The sequence below is a fragment of the Hirundo rustica genome, chromosome 8, assembly GCF_015227805.2.
Source record: "Hirundo rustica isolate bHirRus1 chromosome 8, bHirRus1.pri.v3, whole genome shotgun sequence".
NCBI lineage: Eukaryota > Metazoa > Chordata > Aves > Passeriformes > Hirundinidae > Hirundo > Hirundo rustica.
Genome location: NC_053457.1, coordinates 19,642,155 through 19,664,974, shown reverse-complemented (window position 1 = coordinate 19,664,974; position 22,820 = coordinate 19,642,155). Strand labels below are relative to the sequence as shown.

The following is a 22,820-nucleotide window of genomic DNA, read 5'->3' as shown; positions in this document are numbered from 1 at the left end:
ACCTCTGCACGTCTGACTTTCAGTTATAGCCAATGGGTGGCACAGTGCTTACAGACTTTATTCTTCAAACATGAGTGTTTCAAGTTGGGTTCCTAATAGCTGTGTTCACTTTTGAGCAGCTAGATCTAATTTTCTCATGCAAAATTAAATTAAAACTTGCTGGTATTTTATATTAACCAAGATCTATCACCCTGGAAGATCAGTGTCTGAACATTTCCTGAGAACATAATTAGAATTTTCACGGGCAATTAGTGAATGTCTTTTTCTGGAGTTAAATATAGCTAAGCAAATCACCACAATTTAGATGGTAAATCTGGTATATTAATGGTAATGTGGTAGATGTTACAGTATTAAATATGCAATACGGTATTAAATAAAGCCACAACTCCAATCTCTCTCAGACACTTCTGAGATTTTAAATGAAATGTAATCAAGAATAAAATATTTCCATGAGGCTAAAATAAAAGAAATTAAGAATGTGCTAAATCCTCTTGGGAGGTCTCTGCTCCTGTTTCAGGAACCACCTGTACTTCAGCCTTTCCTGGCTGGCATTCACTTCCCCTATTCTTACAGCCCTTCAGTGATGGTGGCTCCCAATTATTCTTTCCTCATCTTAAGAGTCTCTTCAAGTCTTAGCCTGATTAAAATGAAGCTCTTAGCTTCTCGTTTTATTCTGGATAGGCAAGAAGAAACACCTATTTCTTTCTTATTACAATAATCTGTAACGGCTTGAGAGCAAGGAACAGTTTCCTCTCCCTACATCCCTTCTCTAGGCTATGTAACACTTAATTTCATTAAAATGAGCATTTTGACTTTCCATCCTTGTTTGGAAAGAACCTTGTTAGAGCTTTGAATTTTTCTTAATGCTTAAATATCACTCTTAACTAACTCTGACAAAAGCCTCATGGTGTGGTCCTCAATGTCACCAGTGGAAACTTAGCACAGCTCAGTACCAATTTTTCATTGCTCAACTGGCTTCATCTTTCTCATTCAGAAAGGCCTGGGGAATGTACAGGCCATTTCAGTGCTCGAGAGCCTGTCTGTGAAGCTCATGACAGCTGAGCAGATTGATTTACTGATGCACTTCACTGACCATTTATTCTAATGATGGCATTTCCTCCATTAAAAACATTTGTCTTTTTCCGGTTCCTCCTCCCTATGTTTCAAACTGCTTCTAACACTCCAGCCTTTGTTTACCTCCTTTCTGGAATAGTCATTAACTCAGTGAGCTTTCCTTTCTTCTACATGAAGTGCAGCATTCTCTGGTCCAATAACAAAATTCCTGTGAGCTTGACAGGATCGGTGCAGGGAAGGACAACTGGCATTGGTTTCTGCGGTGCTCACTGCGGGTGGGCCCGTGTCAATTTTGGCAAGGGCACCTTTCAAACAGCGAGGCAGAAAATACCAGGGTCAATTCTGGTAAGGCAAAGCCGGAACAGGGCACTGTGGGGCTGCTCCTGGGCACTGCAGCCTGCAGGCAGCAGTCCTGTAGCTGTGTTAGAGCCCTGGGGCTCTTTGAGCACAGGGTTTGAAAACAAGGCTGCTCAACAGGCTCAGCTCTCTGCCAGCAGGCACTGCCGGTAGGGTTGTGGTTACAATAAGCTAACAGCCAGATTCAGGGGAAAGGAGTGAGGATCGAACAAGCAATCAAACACAGCACAGCGCAAACTAAGGGTGCCAGATAAAGAACCCGGTCTACAGTTTACTATATTGTAAAAAGAAACAAATGGGGAAGAATTAACAAAATTATTTGCCTCGAAGGTGTTATTGGGGAAGAGCAATCTGCTATCTCTTCGTATTTCAGGTCATTGTAATATTTTATATGCTTTTGGACCTGCAGCACTTCAAACCTTACTTTCAGGAACAATATGGAAGTGGCTGTTGCTACAGACTTGGTGGCAATGAGAGTGTTAGGGCCATTCCCCTTGCTTGCAAAAATGGGAAAACAAACCAAAAACCTTCACACAGCAAAACTCCTGCCCTAAATATTCCCCTCATCCCTGAATCACACAGGCAACAGTAGTTAACCACAAAGTAGTATCTGTGAAATTGTTATACCAAAAGCGAGTACCTCAATATTTTTTTTCAAAAAATGTCTCTTACAGATACCCCGTTGAGAAAACAACATTTTACCAGATGAACTCAGAATATGCAGCAAGCAGCATTAACTGAAATCAGCAGAAGGTCAGGGTGAGGTGGTTTTTTGTGCATGTTATTTTGGTTTTGTTTGTTTATGGGGTTTTTTTAAGTGCTTTTCTTTGCAGAGCTTTGTCTTTTTCTCCTGCCTTCTCACTCACAATCTCCCTCAAGTTTTCCTTGCCTGAAGCTAATCGGTATTGAACCAGGAGACAGATAAATTCTCAAAGCGTCCAGCCTTACTTTGGCCCCAAAGTAATAGAATTTATAGAGATATACAACAGAATTTATCAAGATATACCAAACCTCAAACACAAACCCATAACATACCAACAAAGCAAATACCCAACCCCCCAGTTCTTGTTCTCCATTTAAAGCTAGTTACATACTGCAGGTCTACCAGGTGAAGTGCTAAGAATGTTATGGTACAGCTCAAACATCTTTGACTTGGCTCTGAGCACCAGAGCAAATCTACTGAGCCCAGGAAAATAGATCTGTCCATAAACTCAGAGCTCAGCCGCAACCATTACCGGCCACCCCTCTTCTACCCATCAGAAACTCAGGTCACACTCTGATACAGCACAGAAACACACAGGAGCTGCAGAGTTGGATGGGGAGAGTTAAATATGATTTTTTGTGTTCAGGTAACAGAGTCATATATCAAATACTGATAACCTTCAAACTCTCCACCTAACAAAAGCAAGTAACAGAAGACCTTCTAATATTTTCTGCTCCACTTCCTTGTTTTCTCAAAACAGTCACATTCTTCCATAGCCCAAATCAGCCCATGGTCTCTGTGCCCGTAACTATCACCTCAGCAGCTGCACCACCAAAAAAAGCATTTCCCTTTGCTCTGCATTGGGAAGTCAGGAAAAGTTAACTTCCAAACCACCCTTCTCAGCCCTAGGGTTTCTTTTCTTTTTTCTATCAGGTGGTAAAATCCTCTTTTTCTTACCTGCCATAATCATTGGAAAGACCATGGTTGTCTGAATTTCTGGAAAATATCACTTTCAGAGGTCAGTCATCATCTTTGTTCAGGAAGGACAGGCGGCAGGATATAATCACAGTACAAAGGCTGGGGCAAAGGCAACCTCAGCAACTGACACGGGGAGAGTTTGGAACAGCCATCACTCCAAAGGACAGGAACCAAGAGTCACTTCCAGAAGCAGGAGATGGAAATGATGCTTTAGGGACAGCTGTTATTGCTGAAGCTGATTTCCTGCAAGCCTGATGTCATCCTGGGGATGGTGGGTGAGTGCTGCACTGGCAGCACCTGAGAAAATGGGCATAGCAGGTGCTGCTTGTATGGCACACACGGTGGTTATTTGCTAAATAACATAATTAAATTCCTTCTCCTCCAAATCAAACCTTTATCATGCTGAAGAAAAACAAAAGGGGTGTTTCACAGGCCCCTGCCTCTGCATCCTAGGTGTACTGGGACCAGTTGCCCAACTTTGTGCATTGAATCATGGTGAAATCATGAGGTCTAGTCATCAACAGAGAAGCAGCTGGGGCTCTGCTCAGTGCAGTGCAGTGCAAACTCCCTGCTGGAGTAAAAGCTGTGGTACAGAGCACCCCTACTCAGCTGGAAGAGAGTAATCAGGCACTGCACTACATGATAAGATTCTGCTACTCTATTGCGAAATCCATGAGCAGCTGAATACTGAAGAACTCAACTCTGATATTAATTTTAGCTAGTGATTAGGAAAAAATAGTATTTTTTATTTTCATTTTCTTCAGCAAATGTCTATGATTGTATTATTATTCTCACGATTGGTTACATAAATAAGATTGCATTTTATTCTGTACAGTGAAAAATATGCTACCTCAAATATAAAATGTCGTACAAATGCTAACAGTGTACATCCTGGGAATGTACAAGTTAAGGTGTCATGTAGCTACAGCCTCAAGCAGCTGACTGACAGAGAAGGTTGTGCTGGATTTCTCCCTCTCATGCTACAGTCATTATTCAGAAGGGGGAAAAAAGAGAGGGATGAAAAATGTTCCTGAGATCACATCCTGCTAGCTGGTTATTAGAACTCCCATCTTGCTCCTGCCAGCTCCAGGAGAATGCCCAGGGCAGGGTCATGATGGCTGTGAAGTCGTTCACCCTGTAGTCTTTCTTGTCTCTTGTGGTAGTATGGAAAATAATCACTTTCTGTCAGCATGGCAGTGATGAAGAATCACAGAATCAAAGAGAGGTGGTTCTGAATCACAGAATCACAAAGAGAAATCTGTGTAGTCATTTTACATAACAAGTCACCTTTCCTAAAAGCTCCCTGGAGTAGGAAAATTTTACCCTTTAGGACCTATGGTTCAGAGGTATGTACTAATGCCTTCTTCAGCCACTGGTGAACATACTGCAATGCCTTTACAAGGAATAATTAGGCAGATACATATATTTACAGTTAATTATCTTGTTAGGCCAGCAAGAGCAGAGTGAATTTCAAATGCAAAATATTTCCCCTCCTTCCTTTCCATATGGATTATATTAGCGTCTCTGGTGTTGGCTTATTCCTCTCTGGAGCCTTTTCAAAGACTTCTCAGCTCTGAGATTTAATGCCTGGCATTGCTGACATGCAGAATTAAAAATGTAAAGCGTATTTGCTACCTTCTGTTTTTAGATTAGCAATAGAGAAGTGGTCCTTGACCTGCACATAAAGCCAGAAGTGCCCGAGACAGAGAGCTGCAGTGTGAGCAGAGTGGGGAGAAGAAAACCCGTTGCGGGGCAGCCCAGAGGGGTGGGGGCAGAAGTCCCTCTGGAGCTACAGGAGCAACTGGAGGAGAGGGAAGCTGTGGATAAAAGCCCTATCAAATGTTCATTGCTGGCATGGAGATCTGTTGAAGTGTTACTTCAGGAGCCAAGAGAAGAGTGGTTTTGTCTGTAGGCCAGGGAAAGGATTGGGTCACGGCTTTACTGATATCTGCAGTGAGCGATCAAGTGGTTTGAGGAAAGACGAAACCCCCATGATTTTCACTGGATGTTTCTGATGTACAAAACTAAAAATCTTTAATTGAAACAATAAAGAGAATAAGAGGAGTGTTTTTTCCACTTTCAGTGGAACATTATTAACAGCTCTAGTGTTTGCTTTTTGAAGTGGCCTACAGATAGTTTCCAGACATCATTCTACCTGTTTTCCAATTTGTCTTGTTTATGGAATATTTTTTAAACTCTCAAGGCATAACTATTAAAGCAGTACTTACAAAAAAAGTTTCTCATGACATTTGTGAAGGATTTTCTCAGACAACAGGGTTACCACACCATCCTTCCATGACTAGAAACCAGAAAAAAATCCTACTATTTTAACTCTATTTTTATACTGTTCCTTTGGTAAATAGAGCAGTGTCATTCACTCTCATGTTTTTCTCCGAGATTCAGGTGGTTTTAGAGTCTTTTCCCCCTCTGCAAAGCTCTGAGTCAAACGCAAGAAAGAGACGGAGTCTTCAGGTTCTGATTTTTCAAGGTTGCACGCTTCGTTTATTGTTTCTTATCTTACAATTTTCTCAGTGCCCAGCAAAGGTCTGTGCAGCTGCTTGGGCATCTGGTGACTCCTCCTTGCACTGGGCTGTCGCTATCTTTTATACTAATTGCTACGTATTCTTTATTTATCATTATTTGCCAATACCTATCACTTATACTAAACAGGTCATCTCTACTTTGACCCAATCTCTTTAAACTATTTTGTGCCACCATCACTGCAGAAAATGGAGTCAGGGAAGAAGAAAGAAGAAGCAGGAGACAACGCCCCAAATCCTCCATCTTGCCCCCATTCACTTCAATACTAAAAACCCAAACCTACAGTTTTCTCACCCTGTGATAAGCTAAACTACTATCTTTCACACTCTTGTGGCTTGCAATCCTTCCCGCAGTGCAGGAAGCCTTTCCCATGGACTGAGATCAAAGCCAATGTCCCTCTGGGCTCTGAGCCAGGGTTCCAGACCCCCCTGTCCCAGTCTCTGACCCTCCAGGGCAGCCAAAGGAATGCCCTGGACTCCAACAATTCACAGGCACATAACCTGAGGCTTAGGTGCCAGAGGCTTCTTTACCACAGGTTTAAAATATACTTGGGACAGTGGAGGGTTTTTTCATCTATGGTTTCCACTTTTGTCAGAGCAATTCCTTGCCTTTCCTGCTCCGAGTCACAAGTTTGTGAAAACAGAAAGCAGCTCCTGAAGGAATTTACATAAGGATTTATTTGTGCACCTTTCTACAAATCTGCACAGTGCTTTGGGAAGCATTCTTTATCAATTGAAGTTCTGGCCTCCCACAAATAACCTTTCCTGTTACTATGAACTTGCTGGGTTTGTGACTACACTGGTGAGGGAGAAGTGTCAGTAGGGCAGTTCCTCTAAAATTCATGCCAGTTCCTGCTGGAAGTGACTTCGGCTCCTTATGTTCAAACATCTTTTGTTCTCTAAAGGGCATTCCTTTTCAACACCACAAACCCACATGATTTCTTGGACAGTTTGAATTTTCCTTCACATAATGGTGCAAATTAAATGTCTCTGGCCTTCAGTAAAATTGGGATATGTGTGACTGCCTCTCAAACTGGCAAGAAGCACAGCAGTGGAAAAGGACAGATCGTGGACTGAAGTCCCTGGATATTTTCCACCATCCGGCCGTTAATGCTTGCCATAGCTCCTCACTTCCCACGCCAGTTGCCAAGCAGAGCCAGGCAGCTCCAGACACAGGGGGAAGGGGAAGGCTGAGCTACCGAGGGCTGGGTTGCAGCTCAGTGCTTCTAGAGGAGATATTCCTCTGCTCTAAGGAGATGCTGAAATAGTTGTACTGCTAGCATCTGCTTCCTCTTAGACATCTATTTTGCTCCTACATTTGACAGATGGACCAGTGATGGGGAGATGAGTGCTGAGAGCCTCCCGCTAATTTCACTGATTTGGAAACAAATCCGAGAGATACATATATTTTTATCTCTCACTTCTTTCACAGGCTTTCTACTCCTTCATTCAGCAAGGCCAGAGCTACAAATCAAACTTGGATTTTGTTTAACAAGGAGTGAAGATGGAGGTGTGGCTGATCTAAACCATTTCACCTATTTTCATGTTTCTGCGGGCCTGAATATTTCAAACACAATTTAAAAATATATTCTTGATGCAAAGACTGCTTCTGAAGTAGAAGGAGCTATTTTCCAATATCCAGCTAAATTTCCAACACTATTCTGAACATGCAGTAAACAGTTAAGATTTCTCTTGGATAGCTCTCAGTTCTGTTGGTCAGGTGACACAATAATTCTGCCATTGTGCTTGCCCCTGTTCTTGGGCTTCCTACAATTTTTCCTGTCATACACCCTCGATTCCCAGACTTGCTGTGGATCTAGTCTCACCTCCTGCCCTGTCTGAAATTCACAGGCTGTATGTGTTAGTGTGAATCAGCAGTAATTACACTTCATCTGTAGGAAAGACAGTGGTGAAGGGGTTGGAGGTGATTCAGCAGAACACCTCATTGGCAATATCACTCTGGAAATCACCACACCTGGGTCCTCAGGTCGAGGGCTTCACAATCACAGATCATTGTGTACTAGACAGCCACCCCAAAGGCTTTCTGCAGCAGACTGAAATTTGCTATGCCATTATACTTGGACTGCCAATCAAAGCACCATGGCAGGGCAGGGATAGTGCCTAAGTGCTGTGAGCAATTTCCCATTTGTTGTACGTGTCAAACATTCTCTTGATTCTCACAAAACACAGCACTGTAGTTAGAAGTCATTTGAATCTGGTGAGTCAGAGCACATACTATTATTCTGGTAAAACTGAGGCACTAGCAATTAAACCTTATTCTCCTGTTGTTCTGCCCTTTTAATCACTGCCAGTTCTCCTGTGTTTCTGGTGTATTGGTTGCTTTGAAGGAGCTGAAAGCAGACAGCTGATCTGGTATCACAGAGATGTGCCATACTGATGTCAGTCTAACTGCAGAAGGAAAATCTACTGTCTATTTAAAAATGATTGGATTTATGTAATAAATCCACCATGGGGGTATGTTGCCACATTCATTAAAACAAGAGCAAAACAGCACTGCATACCAATATCATAAAAAGAACCAGTGGTTAATTGAGTGATTGGCTTAGTTAATTTTTCTTATAAATTACAGCAATTAGCAGTGTAAACCAAAGTCAAAGTAATTCCTTCCAAAATGTAACTATCTCTATTTTCTTTTTAACGTGGTATGGCTGGGAATAGCTCTTTATGAGGCTGAGGGTGGACCGTCACTGGACTGTGCTGCACAGGGCAGGCGGTTCTGTGGGATGTGTGAGTCTGCATGTTCCTCTCCAGCCCTGCCAGCACTCTAACCCTGAGTGTGGTATCTTCCTTTCTGGTCACTCCTTCCAAACAAAGCCTAGGAATTACATGACACTTTGTAAAACACAAATCAATAAAGGGTCAACATAAGAACAAGAAACTCCTAGTTTGTGGCTCAAGACATGCAATGCTTTGCATATTTTTCCTATAAGTATTTTGCAGCAATGACATGCTGTCCTTACAGTGCTTTATAAGGCCAAGGCAAGATAATCTTTCCTTATCTCCTAAATATGTATAATACCCTGAACAGCATTTGCAGATGCTAATAAAGACTGTAGATTTTATGGATGTTCTAATTTTACAAAACCACATTTCATTAGTTATTTATTATATTCTCCAAATATTCTCTTTAACACCGACATTATTTTGAACACATGTCAGAACTGAAGTACTGGGGGTTTAATGTCAGAGACTGTCTGAAGTCCAAGTAGGGAAAGACGTGACTGGAATGAGAGCACTGTGGCCGTGCAGGGGGGGGTCACATTCAAGAGCAGATGTAAAAGCTGCTAAGCTTATTACTGGATCTTAAACATGAAACAATTTTCCCCTAAATTCAGAACAGATACTTCTCTTCCTAAGGGGAAACAAGGCTTTTCAGGAAAAATTCTGTAAAAGCTGCATGGTTATGGAAAGAATCGAAGTTAGCCAATATGAAAGTGTGTGTTAAGTCTTGCTCCTCTCAATAACTAATTTTGCATTTTATTAATTGTACTTTAAAATATTGTCTTAATTCACTGCTGCCAAATGCTTTGATGCTTTTAATTTCCCCTCTTTTTCCTAAAAGCCTGAATTAAAACCTACCCATGTCCTTTCAAGATTCCCATTTCTGTCAAATAAAAAGAACAGAAAGAGGGATATAAAGATAGTATAGAGAGACTAAGATTAAATGGAAATTATCTGCAGCAGGAGAAAAAGGGCAGAATCCCTCTCTCAAATGCATGCAGTTTTTGCCCTTTCCAGAAGAAAAACAGACCAAATTTCTTTATATGGTTTTGCAGTTTCTATACAGTTCTTAGCTGTGAAAAGTTAAATTTTTTCCAAGTATGTATAGATTTATTGAGCACTTAACAATGGCTAGAAACGGTCAACACTGAAGCATGTGTCTAAGCTCTTGATAAATACTTTGTTTAAATGTAGTCAAGATGCCAAAAAATATTTTCCCTAATAGGAAATAAATCATATTCATCTGTTCTAATTGCAGTGATGCTGATGCAGCAAAATACGTATTCATCAATTCACTTTATCAGAGTACCATAAGGACATGACTACCACATTTCCAAGGAGATCCCACATTTAAACAATGTTTTAGCTTCATTTTCAAGGAACAGGATTTTCTTTTTAATTTAAAAATGAGGCATCGCTTACTCAAGCTGTGGATTAATGAGGCCCTGCCTCCAGGTGATGCTTCTGTGAGGGAGCTCATAACAGAGAGTGTTTTATGCCCACGACAAGCACAGCTTTGCCTACTTTTGGTTAAAGTTCTTCTCTTTAGAGAGCTGACTGCAAAGGTGAACACACTCAGTATGTTCTTGTAGCCTCATTTACATATTTTTTATATCATGATTCTTTATCTAGGTTATCCCACCTCACACTTTTTCTGAACAATTGAGCAGTGAGTATCCAGCAGAATTGGGCAATGAAGAAGAAATATCTCAGAAGAAAGATTGCACTCCCAGTAGCTCCCCAGGGACCTCCAGGGAGGCTGAAGGGAATTAAAGTGCACTAAACCAGGTTTGCACCTTCTGGATCTGGCCACAGGGTAAGATAAGAAGAGCTCGGCTCAGCGAGGAGCTGCTCTCGTTCACGTGGCTTTGAGCAGCAGGGTGGGCTGTCCTAAGTTACAGGTGGTTGGTCCACAGAGCACTTTGGCCTGATTATATTTCTGACTCTTCATCTTGTTCTTCAGACCTTTCCTGAGGTCAGTCTAACTCTGACTGACATGTGGGACTACAGGGGCAATGCTGACTGGCAGACTCTTGGGCACCACAGCCACATGAATCTTCACCAACAGAGAGGAAAAGGGGGTGTGGTGTGTATCTTCTGCCAGGCCACTTTATTGCACAAAGACTACTAAATCCCCAAAATATGCAGGGTCAGGTTGTGGGTTAAAAAGCCTAGATATGAAGAGTATGAGAAGGACCCACAAGTTTAACTTATTGCAGAGTCAGAAGACATACTGGACTCTGTGTGCTTTTGGGATCTAGCAGTCATATCATATCTCCCAGAATCTGGAACTAAATGAACCCTAAAAAAAAAATACAAGAGTAATTTAAGAGGTGAGAAGTGCCACAAGTGTCAGTGGTAGGGATCCTTTCCTACCCCCAGCTCACCAGCCATGCTCAGTGGGAGATTTTCCTTGCTGGAGCTGCAGTAAAAACACTTTGTCCTGGACTTGTTTTCCATGAGAAGTATTCCACATGCCCATGCCAGAACTTGGCCCCAAGCTGTCATTCCTACTGTGCTCAACACAACTTGACTACAACCTGCAAACCACAGTCAGTTTTAAACTAAACCAGGGTAGATTTAGACTAAATATAAGGAAGAAATTTTCATGATGAGAGTGGTGAAACACTGAGCCAGGTTCCACAGAGGGGTAGTTGTCACTGTCCCTGGAGGTATTAATAGATGTGTAGACTGGTTAAGGGCCATGATTTAGTGGGGGTCTAGACAGTGCCTTGGTTATGGTTGGACTCAATGACCTTAGTGGTCATTTCCAATTCATAAATGATTCTGTGACTACTCTTGAAATCCAATGTAGACAGTGAGTCCTGATTGATCCTTATTCTCCCCTCCCTTTCTAAAAGATTCTCCTGCATATACCTCAGCTCAGTGCACACAAATTGAAACTCTTCCTCCACTCCTTTGGATGCTAGAAAACAAACAAACAAACAAACAAGAATTCCAAAACCAGTGTTTCTTTTAATCAGAGAGAGTTCATGTGAAGGCAATATGCTATGCTATAAGAAACCCTCATTCTGTCTACAGAAAACCAGGAAAGGACCAGTGAGACAGGAGCATTCAAAAAGTACTTTTTTACAGACCTGTGCTAGCCTCATTGCTTCTTGGGAAACATATTTCTGGGTAGTTCTCTGAAGAATTCATTATTCCACCCAGTGACTTCAATTTATTCCATCTAAAGCAGTTATATTTAGAAAACCAGTCAAAACCATATGATGCCATCCCTGATTTATGTGCACAGCAGCAACAATGAGTAATAAAGTTAGAAAGCAGTAAGAGAGGTCTAGCAGATGGGCAAAACTCAAAAAATAAACATTCTGATAAAAACACATTCATCAAACCACCAAACCCAGCTGATTCTGGGGAGTTTGGCTTTACTTGGGTTAACTAAGTAAATTTGCTAAAAACGTTGTTACACTATCACAATATTGAGGCACAGAGCATGGCCAAGGACAGCGGAATATAATCTGGATATCAGAGCATGAGGGTATCAGAGAGAAAATACACAGAATATACCGTAGCTCAGTTGCACTTTGCCCCCATCATATAAACATATAAATCTTTCTAGAAGAACTGCCCTTTCCCACAATCCACGCCACTAAAACTAGATGCAGGAATGCTGTTTGTGTACTCGAAGTCATCAGCTACTGTTCCTCACATCATGCCTTCCCATTTAATTGAAATTGCTTCTATTTCAGGAAACTGGGCTCAAACTCAGGGAGAAAGTACAATAATGCAAGTATATAAAATACTGAGCCATTTTAATGAGACATGTAAATTTGGCAAATAACTTCTCATTAACAAGGTTTTGGCTCAACTGGGTTCCTGTTTCCTGCACCAGGATAGGAAATATTAGTTTAATAATACTTTTGTATTGAGGAATGTGGCTTCATTACCACTGGGGAATCCAGTGCCATTGCCAGTATAGCTTGGGTGAAGATTCTGAAACTCAGCAACTCCCTTATTTCCCATATTTGAGAGCTTTGAACCTGCTGACAGATGGGTAACCCCTCCTTTTGATCAGAAAAAGACAGTCACAGGCTTTATTCTGTGATAATAGAAGATGATTTTTAAGTGGGCAGCCCTGCTGCACAATCCATTGCAATCTGAAAATTAAATGGGAAGATTATGAGGAACATGGTTTTCTTGTATACATGGCTTCTGTACAGAACTAACATTTAATTATATCCTTTTGTGCTAAGAAGATCTGCAAGTAGCTTCCAACTGCAATTATAACCTGTGGATGGCAGAACATATTTCCAGAGATAATAACCTGTTCTGGGCAGATAATGAGATTTACATGGCCTGAGACCAAGACTGAAGTTTAGAAACACTCAGAGAAATAATTTCTAGTGTGATGATTTCTCAACAACTCTAAATCAATCCAGCTGTAAGATGCATTTTGCCTGCCATCCTCCATTGCTTTTATGTTTCCTGCCTTCTGCTAGACCTGTGGAATCATACAGTGACAGGAGCAGGGCAGTGTAAAACACGGCTGTAAACCAGGCTCTTTCTTAGCAGTGCTCGGTTTTCAGGAGTCCAACGGTTTTGGTTACAGCAGTGCTTCTGAACCACGTACAATCCCAGGGCTTCTTTGACTGCTGTAAATGAATGGCCTGGTTTGTGCTGCAGCAGCAGCAGCTCAGGAGGATGGCAGCTGCAGCGTGCTCACCCTCCAGCCCTGCGTGGTCCCTGGTGCCCAGAGCTCGCAGCCCAGAGCCCTGTGCCCAGTGAGGGACTCCCAGCCTTGGGCAGAAACCCTCTGCATGACTGGGAGCAGGGCTGGAGGACCTGTCTGTTTGCTGCCAGCTATAATCTCTAAGCCTGGGCAAACTTTCTAATGTGAAAACTCACAATGAATAGAGTGTTATAAAAAAATATGGTATGCAACACATATAATAGGTTTAATCAGAAACAAAAGCTGGGTACTGTACAAATGAGGAAATTTTGGTCACAGGAGACTGTAGAGCAGTTTTCTCAAATGTGCATTTGTTGGCTATGGCTGTCTCAGTCTATCAATTCAACATTTTCTAAATTAGGAGGGATTTATATAAACAGAGCATGGTCTCTAAGGTGCTGTTTATGGTCTGTCTGGTATAAATATTTATGATCATTCTAAAATTAGCGATTTTTCTAGAGTGTGCATTTGTTTAATACAGCTCTTGACAGTCTCTGTGGTAAATATGCAGTTTTGTTTCTTGTGAGAGAAACAGAAGCAACAGAGGAACCCACTGAAAATACTGCTACGATGGTGGCTAATCAACGGAGGGTCGTTCTCAGCTGTGAACTGCAGACTGCTGTCTGAGAAGAATTCCCTCCTACACACTTTTCCCCATGGCATGCAATGCTTTTCCCACGTGCCCAAGCAAACCTATCCATGCCATGCAGGAATATATATATATATATAGGAGCAGAGTGCTGGGAGGAAGTGCTGGAGCTGCTGCCTCCTGCAATAGAACACGTGTGATCGCACGGAGTGCATCTGCTTACTTAGATCTGGTGTCAGAATGATAACTCATGTCCTCTCTGCAGAAATAAAAATAAACTGGGTTCAGGCTGAGTTCAATGATCTAAGGTGGCATATTAGCAGTTACCAAGCTTCCTGGGAGGTGAGGCATTTTTTCAAGCTCCCACTAAGAGGAAAGAAACCAGAATAAAAGCCTGGTGCATGATGAGGGGCACGGTGCTCACACACAGACGTGACTCATACTCATTGGTCGTGACTTCAGTGGGCTTTTGTGAGCCATGACTACAGCATCTTTTAGCAGGATTTCCTTGAGTCACTGGCCTGTCTATTACAGATCTATAGATCTGTGGAACCTCAGCAAGTTTATAGAAGAGATTATTCCTGTTCGTGTACTGCATTATGAATTCTAAAGTGCAACTGTGGGTAGACTGTCAATTCATTTCTATCTTAATCTCTCTTTTGAATAACAAAGCTGTATTAAAAAAATGTAACCATCTCATTGCCAGATCTTGCAAGTAAAATCTGCTCTTAGTACAGAATCACCAAATGAGAATAATAAATGACTGAAAATTATTATGAACTTCCAAGGCCCTCACCAAATTCAGTCATCCAAACAGTGTCCCTTCTTCCTCTGCCTCTTTCTGTTCCAACTCTCCTCCCTTGTTACACAGCTAGGAACATGGATTTCAGCAAGCTACGTAAGCTTCCTATGGTCCTCCACTTGAACCACTTCAGCAAATCTCAACCAGAAAAAAAATTAAATTAATTTATGACAATTTACCAGGAAGATGGAAAACTGGCGAACTGTAAAGAGTACAACCCACTGCTATAATTCAATCTGCATGAGCTGACAAGATGAATGATTAAAGTACTTTTGCAAATGGGAATGAATTTGTCCAAACTGGGAGAAGCCAGGCAGTAGTCTTGAAAGGGAAAGAAATGGGTTCTAAAAAGAATTTGAGATCACAGGAAATAATTAACTGAACACTATAATATTGTTGATAAATACCTGATAGTTGTGGTGAGAAGGAAAGAAGAATGAACCAGACTCTTCTCTGCAGTGACAGGACTGTGGCAGGATCAGAGGCAATGGACAAAACCTGAAACATAGAAAATTCCCCTTAAACATAAGAAAACACTTTTTCACTGGGGTCTAGTGAAACACTGAAACAGGTTACCCAGAGAGATTTTGGAGTATCCACCCTTGAAGATATTCAAAGCTGGACTAGGCAGAGCCCTGGACTCCAGCCCTGGCTGCAGCTGTTCCGAGCAGAGGATGTGGACTTGAAAGCTTCCAGAGGTCCCTGCCAACATCCACCTCTTGTGATCTTTCAGTACCTACAGAGATCAGAAATATGAGAACAGACAGACCAGAAACTTAATCCATTGGACAAGATTCAAGAAATAGGAGAGATAAATGCTTGAAGTTAATTGCAAAGTTTTGACGATTTGACTTGCTGGAGCAATTTGCTAAGGACTATTGTGGACATTCCAACAATACCAACTTTAAAATCAAATGAGACCTTGTTCTAAATATAGTGATAGGACAAGGGGGAATGGCTTTAAATGGGAAGAAGGTCTTTTAGTTAATGATCTATTCTATATGTACTCATACTTCATAAAACACATTCCTGAATGGGACCTATGTCCCAGTGAATTTAAGTATCTTGGTGTATCTTTCAGGTCATGATTTTAATTCTTGTGGCCTCAGAAAATTAAAAAAAAAAAAAAAAAGGCAAAATATATATTTTTCTTAGCATTGTCACCAGGTACAAAAATCTTACAGTGAGACCAGTAGATATGCTTTTTGAACACCATAAATATATTTTTAAAGAATTAATAATAATAAAAAAAACCGTTGAAAAATAAAATATAACAAAAGAAAGCCCTGTACAAGCCATATTTCTCCCTGAGTTGCTCTGCAGGATTGGTCTTTGCAGGGAGAAAGTATTGGTGTATCTCTTAGGCTGTGTTTTTTGAAAAAAGTTTTAAAGAAAAAATCCTGCAAAGTACAGCTGTAACCATGATCCCCAACTTTGGTAACACTTGTAAATTTGTGGGAGATGTGCCTACTTCCTTCTGACTACAGAGGATGATCAGGATGATGAGCACAGAACCGGAGCTCACGAAGACCTTTTGTATTCCAAACTAGCTCAGACCATGGGAGCACGGGCACCTGAGCAGCAGGATTTCTAGCTCACTGTGTCTCTGGGACAGCTGCCTGTGCATGCAGAGTGTGGCACATGAACCGAGAGCCTGAAGGACCTGCTTCAGTTCACGTATTTATCTTACAGACAGCACGCTGACTGGGTGTGTGCAGCCTCTTTGTCCAGCTATAGTGTGCTGCAAACGTTCAGGTTACAGCACCCGTTTTGCTGCATGCCCAGCTTCTGTGAAAAGCAGAATATCCTTCCCATCCTTCCCTATGACTGTGGCAATTTTCAGAAGTGAAGCTGGTACATCTTGTCAGCGTCTTCTGCAGGATGGCTGCGTAGTGGCAGCCTGGGCTCCACACTGGCATGAGACGGACCAAGAGAGAGCTGGGGGCTGTTTTTCACAGCCTTCTGTCAGGCAGCCAGACCAAATCCCTTCAGACACAAAGAGGGCATTTTCAGAATAGCTAATGTTCAGTCAGTGACAAGCTAGACAAAGTGATGTGTTTCAGAAAATTGATGCTCAGGAAGGAAGACTGGAGATACCAGGGAAAGAGGATTCTCAGCTTTACAGAGCCATATTAAATATGTGCTAAATCTTTTCTAAATGAAAAGAAGAAAAAGTAAGTTGACTAAAACCACCAGCTATGTTTGACTTTTCTTTCCTACAAGCAAAATCTTAGAGTTGAGCTGAGGCCTCCCTCATATGAGAAGAAAAGATCCTGCTCCCTCTGGTATGCTATTCCTTTCTAGATGTGGGGAAGATGCCATTTGCAATCTATGTGATTCCAGCCTTTCCCCCTAACCAAGAGACCTGCCCACGAGATGGGACTGCATCTCCCAAAGGCAGATCCGCCTCCCCAAAGAAAGCAAAGCTGTGCATTGCCAGTGCCTTGGAGCACTCTGGAGCAGACCTTTGAATCTGCAAGAATGAGGGCTCAGAAATACCCGACCATATAACCAGCCCTCCCGTCTAGCCTTCAACTCAATTTTAGAGAAAACAAAGGTATCTTGCACACACAAAGAGAAATATAAAGAATGTTTCTTGTGGTTACAATTGCATTGAGTCCCAGATCCCTTCCTCCCCACCCCCAGACTCCCCAGCCCCCAAGAAAAAGTGACTGCAGAAGCTGCAGCAGCCCTGGAGTGCAAAAAGGGCACAACTCGCTCTCTCACATGAGGAAATTTCTAAATACCCACTGTGAGTAAATTAAACACCTACGTTATTTGCTGGGACTGGTGCTTTGTTTAAGTGATTCACCCAGAGTTCATTTTGTAAAAGAAAAGCAAATAAGCACTGCCATTTCTTTTTTAATCTGAATCTGATGATGGGCAGAGTCTGTACCAGTTTCCTGGGCTGCTGAACAGTAGGGTCACCTACCTAGCACAGAGTTAAAAGAGTACCTCATGACTTGTACAAAATAATTGTTGGTGTTCTTTTAATATTTTTCATTCCTTCAAAGAGAGGAAAGGAGTAGAGGTGAAAAAGAATTGCTAACTTATAATGTTTGCTGGTTTTTAAAAAATGCACCAGCATCTTACAATCCATTAAAGATGAAGCCATTCAAATTTTGTACAAAAAAGTTGCATTTAAGCCCTGGGGGAGATGAAATTTTTTGATCAGCCTCCATGTGTTTACTAATGTGCAGATGTCTAAAAATATTTATTTACTAATCAGAGGCTACCCAAGTTTAATAGAGTGTAATGTCTGTTAAAATAGTTGTCTTCTAGCTTGTGTGGCTGCAGACTCTGAAGCCATGGCCAGAATCAAGTAGGAGTTCTCTGGGACTCACCTGATTTCAACATGGTTAGAGGGTAACCTTGGAAGGACTGCCAATACAAATGATCCTTCCTGATAACATCTGCCCTGAACGTGATGAAATGGCTCTTGGATCCAATTCACTAAAAAAATTCTGTCCTCTTTGAGCACCTTTCAAGTTAAAAAACAAAACAAAACAAAACACAAAAAACCAATCAAAAATCCCATGGAATTTCAATGAGAAGTTTACTCTAATGATAGGTCTAGATTAGACCTAAAGTGAGATTGCCAAAGCATATTCCATGTTTTACTAAATAAAGATATTTACTCTGTAGTGATGCTAATTAAAAAGTGTCTGATGGGCTGATTTGGGAACTTCACGATGGGACTGAACAATCAACAGCAGAGTCTTTTCTCAATTAGCTTGCTGAAATCAGACCTCTGCCTCAGCTCTCCTGGAATGAATTTAGCGCAATGGAGGTTGTTTGCAAAACCAGTTAGGTTTGCTTGCTGGAGCTGGGATGTAAAGGCACTGGTATTCTCATTCTCTCTTCTCCCCAGTAAGTAGTACCATTTTTTAGCATGCAGCTTATGCTGAAAGTACCACAGAGCCCAGATGTGGACTACTACAGGTATGTAATAGACAATTTTAGTACACACTGAGCTTCAGGGGTCTCTTTTAGGTAGTACTTTGACAAATGGGAACCTGAATGTGCCCTGTACATACCTTGCTTTGCATCTGGGAAGGTGAAGGGAAACACTAGGTACATCTTTTTGGTCCGTTTTTCTTGTTTCTTCCTATATGCAGATTTAAGAAGGTTTTGTCTGGAAGCTCATGTATCTTCATTTGTGGCAGGACTTCCTAAACTTCTGAAGGCTGATCCTCCTGCTTCAGGAAAAGGAGCAAGGTCCTGGCACTTGGCAGTTTTCCTGCGTGCCCTTTGTGCCTCCTCCCCATCCCCATCCTGACCCACTTTGGATAACCCCAAGGCATCTTCCCATTGCCTTGGGCTTTGTTTTTTCAAAAACACCACCTCAGATTGTCCTTTCAAAAAATATCCCCCCGACAGTTTCTTTTTAATGCCAGTATTTTAAGAGGTTACTTGTTGCCACTTTGAATGTCGGTATTCACCCCATGTATACACTTTGACACAGATCTCTCCTGCTATCCTATTAGCAAAGTATTATCACATTTAGATCCAATTATCATTAATTCAAAAGACAGCAGTAAAAGCTCTTCTGTGTTTTCTGAGGCTGGAAATAAGTGTCACCGGTTCAACTCTATGTTTGTTTATTTTTTTATACTTAGGTGCTGACTTTATTTCCAGGACTGAGAGCATGAACGCCTCTAGCTTAGGCACAGGGTCCCTAGGCATCACCAAAATGTTACAGGGATCTCTCCAGCCCTGCAGCAAATTTCAGACTCTGTTGGAGATGCCATGGAGCAAACTTCCAGCAGAATGAAGAACCTCTGCTTTCAGTAAAATTAACAGCTACCAAAAATTGTGTTAACACATACACAGTGCTTCAATTCCATCTGCTTGGTTCAAAAAGCACATGTAAACTTGGATTTTAGGATATGACACTCAAAGAGCTGATGTAGGCATGTAAGGAGGTGGTAATAAAGCTGTAAGCTTTTGTTGTGGCCTCTGCAGCAGAAAGCAGAGATGACTTGTCTGGTTATGGAAGAAATACAACTCCTGAGAAAATCCCGTGCCATCTATGAACTGTGTGAAATGGTTCTGAAATGTGAGAACCTTCTTTTTCTTAATATATTTTAGGACACATTCTCCCACTAATAGCTTCCATAAACACACAGAACAACTTTGCTGCAGCACAATAAACCATTTCTTGGCTATGTGCTTTTTGTATTTCAACACACTTTCCTGGATTCTGCTCTCAGCTAAAAGAGATGGGTTGTTTCTGCATTTAGCAAACAAAAATGTAAGTACTCTGAAGTTTAATGAACTAAATTCATGTCATGAACTAGAGGCCTTCCCTTCCTTTCCCACCTCCTCAAGCAAGCTTTTCAATCGGCTTTTCAGCAAGTTTTTAAACTTTGTTTAAAGCAATACTGTAAAAAATTAAATCAAAGTAGCTTTCATTCTTTCTTTGTACCTATTAGCTATTATGTACAGAAATTCCTTGGGACTAATTTTCTGACAGGCAGTTCTAGTGATATTTCAGTCCCCTAAGAATATTTTAGGGTTTTTTCAGTCTAAGAACAATAAATTAAAAAACCTCAAACAAACAAAAAACAAAATAAACAAACAAAAAAAAGACCCCAAAAAACCAAACACAACCAACTAACCAACCAACCAACCAACCAACCAAAAACCCAAACAACACCCCCCCAAAAAAACCCACAAAGAAAAAAAAAAAAAAAAGACCCCCCAAACCCCCCAAACAAAACAAAACAAAAAAACCACAACCCCCCAAAAACAAACAAACAAAAAAAACACCCCAAAACCAAACCAAAACCAGAAATAGATTTTGTTTAGTAATCCTCCCAGCTGATATATAATTTTGCTAGGAGCCATGAGGTAAGGTGCTAGAGTCCTCCAGAAAGCTGGTATGTGGACCAATAGATTCACTTTCTGGATACAGAAAACACAAACTCCCCTGCAAACAGCTGAAATGCTGCCTGGTGTTGCAGACAACCTAGTCCACGTGATGCAACCCCAAAGGTCTCATCCCCTGATACTGGAAACAAAGCCAACTCTGGGAAGTTACACTAAATAAAATCACACACACACACATACACACACACACACACAAAAAAACCAACCAAAAAACCCCAAAAACCCAAAAACCAAACCAAAAAAACCCCACAAAAACCCCCAATCAGTTGTGTTTAAGCAATGAACATTTATATTCCAGAGCTACACAGCTGTGGTATGAACTCGGACACAGGATCCACACCACCACCACCGCAAAACACAGACACTAAGAGCGATACTGCTCTGCTTCTGGTTCTATTAAATCCTCCCTAGGGAATTTTGTGACCACAGAGAGGGAATTTCATGGTGTCAGTGTTCCTAGCAGCTGTGCTGGGGTCACAGGCAGTGCTATCAGTGCAGACCTGGCCTCACCTCACCAGGTGTTGAAGAGCAAGAAGGGCTGTTGTGGTAAGGAGTGGTGGTGGCAGATAAAAGGCAGCTTGGTAAAAACGAACAAGAGCAGCACTCTGGCACCCTGGCACCTTGCTCTGACCCAGCAGTGACAGAAGTTGAGGCTGGCTGCAAGTTTGTGGTATTATGCTGTCTCTCACAGACTTAGGATGTTATCCTATCTGCCCTCTGCAAAGCTTCCCATGAAGAAACAAACACTCCTGAGATTATGTTGGTTTGTAGCAAAACCCAGTCATCATATGTAGAGACAGGCTGCACTTTCTTACTCTGCCAATGCAACGCTAATAGTCCTGGAGACTACTGTCCTGGAGAAAACTTTCTTTGGAAAGATGAACACCCTTCTGCTTAAATATAGAGAAGATTTCAGTAAATAATTATTCCATACATAAATGAAGTCTGGTGCTTTAATAATACTTTTAAAGAAGCTGAATATGGATCAATCTTGGGGGAAGGTGATCAAGAACATCATATCTCTTGTGAGGGTATGTGGGCTGCTCTAATACTAATCAGCATAATTCTTTATTGATGCTATCAGCTTTCAACAATTGACTAGAGGTCATGGGCTTAGCACACCTCAAGCATAAAAGCATCAGTGTAAAACCCTTTCAAGAAATTGCAAGGGATGCCCAGAAACACAAAATTTGTTTCTTAGGCTGTGACAACGTTATTGGGAGTCGGCTGACCTAGATGCAGAGAAACATGAAACAGCCATATAAAGGCAAAGAAAGTCTGTTGTAATCACTGGCTGAGTTAAATCTGTATTTGTAAGAAGGGTGTCAACTCAGCCAACAGAAGCTGGCAGCTACGTGTGTACAGCTAGTTTTTCCGAAGAAAGACCAAAGTAAAACTAGACTGTTTATTCTGGCATCAAGACAGTCTCACCCCAGCTGAAATCTCAGCTATGTTTGTTCTAAGTTCAGCATTATCTTAATTCTACTCGGTGTTTTATTATTCCTTTCAGACACACAGAGATTCTTGAAACAAATAATAATCTCCATCCAGAAGTAATGTTTTTGGGGAAGGTTAGTTCTGGTGAGGTTACCAGTCAGCAAGCAAAAAGGCAGCCACAGTCTGCTGTCTTTCAGTACCAGGAGTTTTTATAAAACCCTGCATTGCTCTCACTTTTTCTTATGGAAAAACTGAAGCCTAGGGAGATCATCTGATGTACTGTAGGGTCAATAATACCAATACTGTTGCAGCCTCGTTTGAGAAATTGACAACATACCATAGGTAAAGGCTATTGGTTTTCAAACCAGAGCAGTAACAAAGCACACCAGTGTTTGCAAAAGTCATGTCACACCCAAACTATGCAGCTCAGGGAATGAGTTTGCTGTACTAAACGCAAAAGCAAAATAATCACATTTACCTTATCAGAGAGAGGTCTGTGGCTGCCTCCATTTACGCAGGTGTTACCTACAGGAGTTGCTGGGAGCTGCAATGAGATGGGAAGAGCATCGCTGGAGCCTTGGAAAAGCTGTGGAGAGGGAGTGGAACATTGCTGCGGGTGGGATGGGTTCCTGGAGAAGGGATAGAGCTAAAGGGACCCCCACGCTCTACTGAAGGTGGGTGGGTGCTCTGTGTGCAGGCTGCAGGTGGTGGAGGTGCCACCTGCCCCAGCAGCTGTGGGTCTGCTCGGATAAACGGGCTGGGCATGGCTGGGGACGCTGCCTAAACCTGGGTGAGCATCAGCTGTGGTCACAGCAGGAACAGCTTGGTGCCCCCAGGCTTGACCAGGACTGCTCCTGGCTGGCAGGGAGGGACAGTGTGGAGCCACCAAGCTCTGCCCAGAGCCAGGCTCCATGTCCAAAATGTCCTGTCTGCTCCCCATGCCCCGCAGGGCTGCACCTGGGTACCAGCTGCTGCTTGCTCTGGATCACACAAAAGCTCTGATACAGACAGGT

The 22,820-nt window shown here is 41.8% G+C and overlaps 1 long non-coding RNA gene across 2 annotated transcripts in view; it reads right to left on the bottom strand.

Annotated features, from left to right (window-relative positions):
* LOC120755994 (uncharacterized) overlaps window positions 1-22,542 on the bottom strand; it is a 37,846-nt gene extending 15,304 nt beyond the window's left edge. Inside the window, exons 1-5 of one of the 2 annotated variants that reach the window (XR_005701974.2) lie at window positions 22,286-22,542; window positions 18,516-18,677; window positions 17,823-17,959; window positions 15,055-15,214; window positions 14,886-14,976 (exon numbers count right to left, since the gene is read on the bottom strand). This is a non-coding gene — a long non-coding RNA (uncharacterized LOC120755994). Of the gene's footprint in view, window positions 1-3,091; window positions 3,373-14,885; window positions 14,977-15,054; window positions 15,215-17,822; window positions 17,960-18,515; window positions 18,678-22,285 lie in introns of those variants that run through there. The other variant, XR_005701973.2, reaches the window with a different exon arrangement.
* Between the last annotated feature and the right edge of the window lie 278 nt (window positions 22,543-22,820).